Below are 6851 nucleotides of genomic sequence, written 5' to 3'. Positions count from 1 at the left end.
CGCAAGGGCATCCGGGAGCATGCCCAGGATGACATCGGGCGGCGTGCCCCGCCCCAGACCTATGACACGATCCAGGGCAGAGAAACGCTGGGCGGAAGCGGGTAGCCCCGCCAGATGCTCCCAGATGGCGGCGTCAGTCGGCCCCTCCGGCGGCGGCCCGGTGGTGTCGGCCGCGAAGTCCTCGGCTGCGTCGACGGGCGGCGCAGCGGCCTCGCCCGCGTCAGGCAGCGGGCTCGCCGCTCCCCGGCGGGACGCCGGCTCTTCCCCCCGACCGATCTCAAGCGCCTCCATGAATTGGCGGACAAGCTGCTTGTGGGCAGCTTGCCGCCGTCGGCACTTGATTGCCTCAAGCGTTCGGTCGGGGAACATCCTGATGAGCTCTTGATTTACAAAGAAGAACCGGGCGTCCCTCTCGAGGAACAGTTCGGCCTCCGCCTTGGCGAGCGACAGGACTTCTTCCTCCGTCCACCTCGCGCGATGCCTCTCCGTGACGATCTCCGCGTTGGCGGCCGCAAGGTGTTGGCGGCGGCGATGGACCCCGAGACCGTTCTTGGTGGTGAAGCTGCGGTGGCACTCACTACAGGCGTATACAGCTGCAAAAGTTACAAGATTTTCGGCACGGCCGGTTGGCCGGCTAGGTGCTGGGGGAGTTGGGGTGGCACCTTCAGCGGAAGGGCCACCACTTTTTCTCTGAATACTGCCCCCAACTAAAAAAAAAAGGGATAGTGCGAGGGGGGGCTGGTAACCCCCCCAAGCCCCTGGTGCGGTCTTCCACTCTGCGAAAATCAGCGGGCTTAAGAGAGTCATAGTTACTCCCGCCGTTTACCCGCGCTTGCTTGAATTTCTTCACGTTGACATTCAGAGCACTGGGCAGAAATCACATTGCGTCAACACCCGCTAGGGCCATCGCAATGCTTTGTTTTAATTAGACAGTCGGATTCCCCCAGTCCGTGCCAGTTCTGAGTTGATCGTTGAATGGCGGCCGAAGAGAATCCGCGCACCCGCGCGCCCCCGGAGGAGCACGCTAAGGCGGACGCGGCCTCGCAGCAAGGAAGATCCGTGGGAGGCCAAGGCACGGGACCGAGCTCGGATCCTGCACGCAGGTTGAAGCACCGGGGCGCGAACGCCGCGCAGGCGCGCGCATCCTGCACCGCCGGCCAGCACGAGGCCGACCAACGGCGAGAGCAGACCACGCCCGCGCTAAACGCCCGCACTTACCGGCACCCCTACGGCACTCACCTCGCCCAGGCCCGGCACGTTAGCGCTGACCCACTTCCCGACCAAGCCCGACACGCCCCGATCCTCAGAGCCAATCCTTATCCCGAAGTTACGGATCCAATTTGCCGACTTCCCTTACCTACATTATTCTATCGACTAGAGGCTCTTCACCTTGGAGACCTGCTGCGGATATGGGTACGAACCGGCGCGACACCTCCACGTGGCCCTCTCCCGGATTTTCAAGGTCCGAGGGGAAGATCGGGACACCGCCGCAACTGCGGTGCTCTTCGCGTTCCAAACCCTATCTCCCTGCTAGAGGATTCCAGGGAACTCGAACGCTCATGCAGAAAAGAAAACTCTTCCCCGATCTCCCGACGGCGTCTCCGGGTCCTTTTGGGTTACCCCGACGAGCATCTCTAAAAGAGGGGCCCGACTTGTATCGGTTCCGCTGCCGGGTTCCGGAATAGGAACCGGATTCACTTTCGCCCAACGGGGGCCAGCACAAAGCGCATCATGCTATGACGGCCCCCATCAACATCGGATTTCTCCTAGGGCTTAGGATCGACTGACTCGTGTGCAACGGCTGTTCACACGAAACCCTTCTCCGCGTCAGCCCTCCAGGGCCTCGCTGGAGTATTTGCTACTACCACCAAGATCTGCACCGACGGCGGCTCCAGGCAGGCTCACGCCCAGACCCTTCTGCGCCCACCGCCGCGACCCTCCTACTCGTCAGGGCTTCGCGGCCGGCCGCAAGGACCGGCCATGACTGCCAGACTGACGGCCGAGTATAGGCACGACGCTTCAGCGCCATCCATTTTCAGGGCTAGTTGCTTCGGCAGGTGAGTTGTTACACACTCCTTAGCGGATTCCGACTTCCATGGCCACCGTCCTGCTGTCTTAAGCAACCAACGCCTTTCATGGTTTCCCATGAGCGTCGATTCGGGCGCCTTAACTCGGCGTTTGGTTCATCCCACAGCGCCAGTTCTGCTTACCAAAAGTGGCCCACTTGGCACTCCGATCCGAGTCGTTTGCTCGCGGCTTCAGCATATCAAGCAAGCCGGAGATCTCACCCATTTAAAGTTTGAGAATAGGTTGAGGTCGTTTCGGCCCCAAGGCCTCTAATCATTCGCTTTACCGGATGAGACTCGTACGAGCACCAGCTATCCTGAGGGAAACTTCGGAGGGAACCAGCTACTAGATGGTTCGATTAGTCTTTCGCCCCTATACCCAGCTCCGACGATCGATTTGCACGTCAGAATCGCTACGGACCTCCATCAGGGTTTCCCCTGACTTCGTCCTGGCCAGGCATAGTTCACCATCTTTCGGGTCCCAACGTGTACGCTCTAGGTGCGCCTCACCTCGCAATGAGGACGAGACGCCCCGGGAGTGCGGAGGCCGCCGCCCCGTGAAGGGCGGGGAAGCCCCATCCTCCCTCGGCCCGCGCAAGGCGAGACCTTCACTTTCATTACGCCTTTAGGTTTCGTACAGCCCAATGACTCGCGCACATGTTAGACTCCTTGGTCCGTGTTTCAAGACGGGTCGTGAAATTGTCCAAAGCTGAAGCGCCGCTGACGGGAGCGATTATTCCGCCCGAGAGCATCCCGAGCCAACAGCGGCGCGGGTCCGGGGCCGGGCCAGGTAGGTCCGTCATCCGGGAAGAACCGCGCGCGCTTGCCGGGAGCCCGAGCGCCCAAAGGGGCGAATCGACTCCTCCAGATATACCGCCGGGCAGCCAGCCAGGACACCGGGGCTCTGCCCAACAGACGCGAACCGAGGCCCGCGGAAGGACAGGCTGCGCACCCGGGCCGTAGGCCGGCACCCAGCGGGTCGCGACGTCCTACTAGGGGAGAAGTGCGGCCCACCGCACACCGGAACGGCCCCGCCCCGCGGCGAGTGGAAAGGCAACCGGACACGACCCCGCCGCGAATTGCTCCGCGCGGGCGGCCGGCCCCATCTGCCGAGGGCGGAGGCCAGTGGCCGGATGGGCGTGAATCTCACCCGTTCGACCTTTCGGACTTCTCACGTTTACCCCAGAACGGTTTCACGTACTTTTGAACTCTCTCTTCAAAGTTCTTTTCAACTTTCCCTCACGGTACTTGTTCGCTATCGGTCTCGTGGTCATATTTAGTCTCAGATGGAGTTTACCACCCACTTGGAGCTGCACTCTCAAGCAACCCGACTCGAAGGAGAGGTCCCGCCGACGCTCGCACCGGCCGCTACGGGCCTGGCACCCTCTACGGGCCGTGGCCTCATTCAAGTTGGACTTGGGCTCGGCGCGAGGCGTCGGGGTAGTGGACCCTCCCAAACACCACATGCCACGACAGGCGGCAGCCTGCGGGGTTCGGTGCTGGACTCTTCCCTGTTCGCTCGCCGCTACTGGGGGAATCCTTGTTAGTTTCTTTTCCTCCGCTTAGTAATATGCTTAAATTCAGCGGGTAGTCTCGCCTGCTCTGAGGTCGTTGTACGAGGTGTCGCACGCCACACCGCCAGCCGGCTGTGCACGCTACCGAGTAAGTACCGGTATGCGAACCGCCAGGCGACGGGCGCGCATCGCACGTTTAAGGAGACGCGGCCGGCCCCACAGGCGGCCACGACACTCCCAGGTCTGCGAAGCGGGGCAAACGCCGCGCGCTTCAGTATACGTAGCCGACCCTCAGCCAGACGTGGCCCGGGAACGGAATCCATGGACCGCAATGTGCGTTCGAAACGTCGATGTTCATGTGTCCTGCAGTTCACATGTCGACGCGCAATTTGCTGCGTTCTTCATCGACCCACGAGCCGAGTGATCCACCGTCCTGGGTGATCTTTTCATAGTTTCCACCATCTCTTTCGAGACAGTTGCATAGGCGGGACTGAGGCGTGTGGCGGCCCTGTTCCAGCGTTCAGTGTCCAACGGCCTCACGGCCGATGGGCGTCGTACGGCTCCACACCGGAGCGGACAGGCAGTCGGGCGAAAGTCATTCAAAACCGGCGCCAGGCGCCAGGTGCCGCAGGCCAGCCGCTCCAGCGCTTCAGCGCTCGTACCACACAACATTGCCGTTAGTTTTGAGACGAACGCGTGGTTCCGCACGCGGCGCACGGCTACTGCGAGCCGTACAGGTAGCTGCGTGTTGCGCGACACGACACGCACATCGAAAGACATGCAGTCTAGTCGGTAATGATCCTTCCGCAGGTTCACCTACGGAAACCTTGTTACGACTTTTACTTCCTCTAAATGATCAAGTTTGGTCATCTTTCCGGTAGCATCGGCAACGACAGAGTCAATGCCGCGTACCAGTCCGAAGACCTCACTAAATCATTCAATCGGTAGTAGCGACGGGCGGTGTGTACAAAGGGCAGGGACGTAATCAACGCGAGCTTATGACTCGCGCTTACTGGGAATTCCTCGTTCATGGGGAACAATTGCAAGCCCCAATCCCTAGCACGAAGGAGGTTCAGCGGGTTACCCCGACCTTTCGGCCTAGGAAGACACGCTGATTCCTTCAGTGTAGCGCGCGTGCGGCCCAGAACATCTAAGGGCATCACAGACCTGTTATTGCTCAATCTCGTGCGGCTAGAAGCCGCCTGTCCCTCTAAGAAGAAAAGTAATCGCTGACAGCACGAAGGATGTCACGCGACTAGTTAGCAGGCTAGAGTCTCGTTCGTTATCGGAATTAACCAGACAAATCGCTCCACCAACTAAGAACGGCCATGCACCACCACCCACCGAATCAAGAAAGAGCTATCAATCTGTCAATCCTTCCGGTGTCCGGGCCTGGTGAGGTTTCCCGTGTTGAGTCAAATTAAGCCGCAGGCTCCACTCCTGGTGGTGCCCTTCCGTCAATTCCTTTAAGTTTCAGCTTTGCAACCATACTTCCCCCGGAACCCAAAAGCTTTGGTTTCCCGGAGGCTGCCCGCCGAGTCATCGGAGGAACTGCGGCGGATCGCTGGCTGGCATCGTTTATGGTTAGAACTAGGGCGGTATCTGATCGCCTTCGAACCTCTAACTTTCGTTCTTGATTAATGAAAACATACTTGGCAAATGCTTTCGCTTCTGTTCGTCTTGCGACGATCCAAGAATTTCACCTCTAACGTCGCAATACGAATGCCCCTGCCTGTCCCTATTAATCATTACCTCGGGTTCCGAAAACCAACAAAATAGAACCGAGGTCCTATTCCATTATTCCATGCACACAGTATTCAGGCGGGCTTGCCTGCTTTAAGCACTCTAATTTGTTCAAAGTAAACGTGCCGGCCCACCGAGACACTCAATAAAGAGCACCCTGGTAGGATTTCAACGGGGTCCGCCTCGGGACGCACGAGCACGCACGAGGCGGTCGCACGCCTTCGGCTCGCACCACCGGCAGGACGTCCCACGATACATGCCAGTTAAACACCGACGGGCGGTGAACCAACAGCGTGGGACACAAATCCAACTACGAGCTTTTTAACCGCAACAACTTTAATATACGCTATTGGAGCTGGAATTACCGCGGCTGCTGGCACCAGACTTGCCCTCCAATAGATACTCGTTAAAGGATTTAAAGTGTACTCATTCCGATTACGGGGCCTCGGATGAGTCCCGTATCGTTATTTTTCGTCACTACCTCCCCGTGCCGGGAGTGGGTAATTTGCGCGCCTGCTGCCTTCCTTGGATGTGGTAGCCGTTTCTCAGGCTCCCTCTCCGGAATCGAACCCTGATTCCCCGTTACCCGTTACAACCATGGTAGGCGCAGAACCTACCATCGACAGTTGATAAGGCAGACATTTGAAAGATGCGTCGCCGGTACGAGGACCGTGCGATCAGCCCAAAGTTATTCAGAGTCACCAAGGCAAACGGACCGGACGAGCCGACCGATTGGTTTTGATCTAATAAAAGCGTCCCTTCCATCTCTGGTCGGGACTCTGTTTGCATGTATTAGCTCTAGAATTACCACAGTTATCCAAGTAACGTGGGTACGATCTAAGGAACCATAACTGATTTAATGAGCCATTCGCGGTTTCACCTTAATGCGGCTTGTACTGAGACATGCATGGCTTAATCTTTGAGACAAGCATATGACTACTGGCAGGATCAACCAGGGAGCTGCGTCAACTAGAGCTGAGCAGCCGGCCGCCCGGGAGTGTGTCCCGGGGGCCCGCGCGAACACGCAAGCGTCCGCTCAATTATTCTGCAAACAGGAGGAGGCTGAGCTCCCCTGCACAACACACCTCGAAACCCTCTCAGGTCCCGGCGGCGCGCAGCGCCGTCCTAAGTACTTGGTCGGGTTCGAGAGAGGCGCAATCGCCCGGAGTTAGGCGAGTAGACGCTTTAGGTGCGACCACCCGTGCTCCCAACTGAGCTTGCCGCTGCCGACAGAGGCCCGGGAGCGTGCTGTCGTGGCATTGCCGGCGGGAGACAACACGCGCCACCTACGGTGACCGGCAGCTCCAACGCCAGCGCCACAGAAGGACAAAAGCCCCACTTGGGTGCCGAAGCGAACTCTCCCAGCACAGCGCACGCGCCAACACGTCCGCACAGCTGCGATACAAACCACCTGCGAGAACCGCTGGGGCGACCGAGCAGCAGACGGCGTCGCGGCGCCGAGCGCCGGGCGGCGGCGCATCCTCAGCGCACACAGTCCTCAATCGGACCAGCACACTGCAGATGGCCA

At 59.3% G+C, this 6851-nt stretch overlaps 2 non-coding genes and 1 pseudogene across 2 annotated transcripts; all 3 read right to left on the bottom strand.

Moving 5' to 3' along the window:
- Positions 1 to 3677, bottom strand: part of LOC126434576 (large subunit ribosomal RNA) — a 7784-nt pseudogene extending 4107 nt beyond the window's left edge.
- A 188-nt stretch (positions 3678 to 3865) lies between these two features.
- Positions 3866 to 4020, bottom strand: LOC126434564 (5.8S ribosomal RNA). The gene has a single exon (XR_007579323.1). It is a non-coding gene; the product is annotated as a 5.8S ribosomal RNA (ribosomal RNA).
- A 353-nt stretch (positions 4021 to 4373) lies between these two features.
- Positions 4374 to 6282, bottom strand: LOC126434568 (small subunit ribosomal RNA). Its single transcript, XR_007579327.1, has one exon. It is a non-coding gene; the product is annotated as a small subunit ribosomal RNA (ribosomal RNA).
- Between the last annotated feature and the right edge of the window lie 569 nt (positions 6283 to 6851).

The sequence above is a fragment of the Schistocerca serialis genome, unplaced genomic scaffold, assembly GCF_023864345.2.
Source record: "Schistocerca serialis cubense isolate TAMUIC-IGC-003099 unplaced genomic scaffold, iqSchSeri2.2 HiC_scaffold_1191, whole genome shotgun sequence".
NCBI lineage: Eukaryota > Metazoa > Arthropoda > Insecta > Orthoptera > Acrididae > Schistocerca > Schistocerca serialis.
The sequence above is the reverse complement of the archived record's forward strand: the minus strand, read 5'-3'. Positions and strand labels throughout refer to the sequence as shown.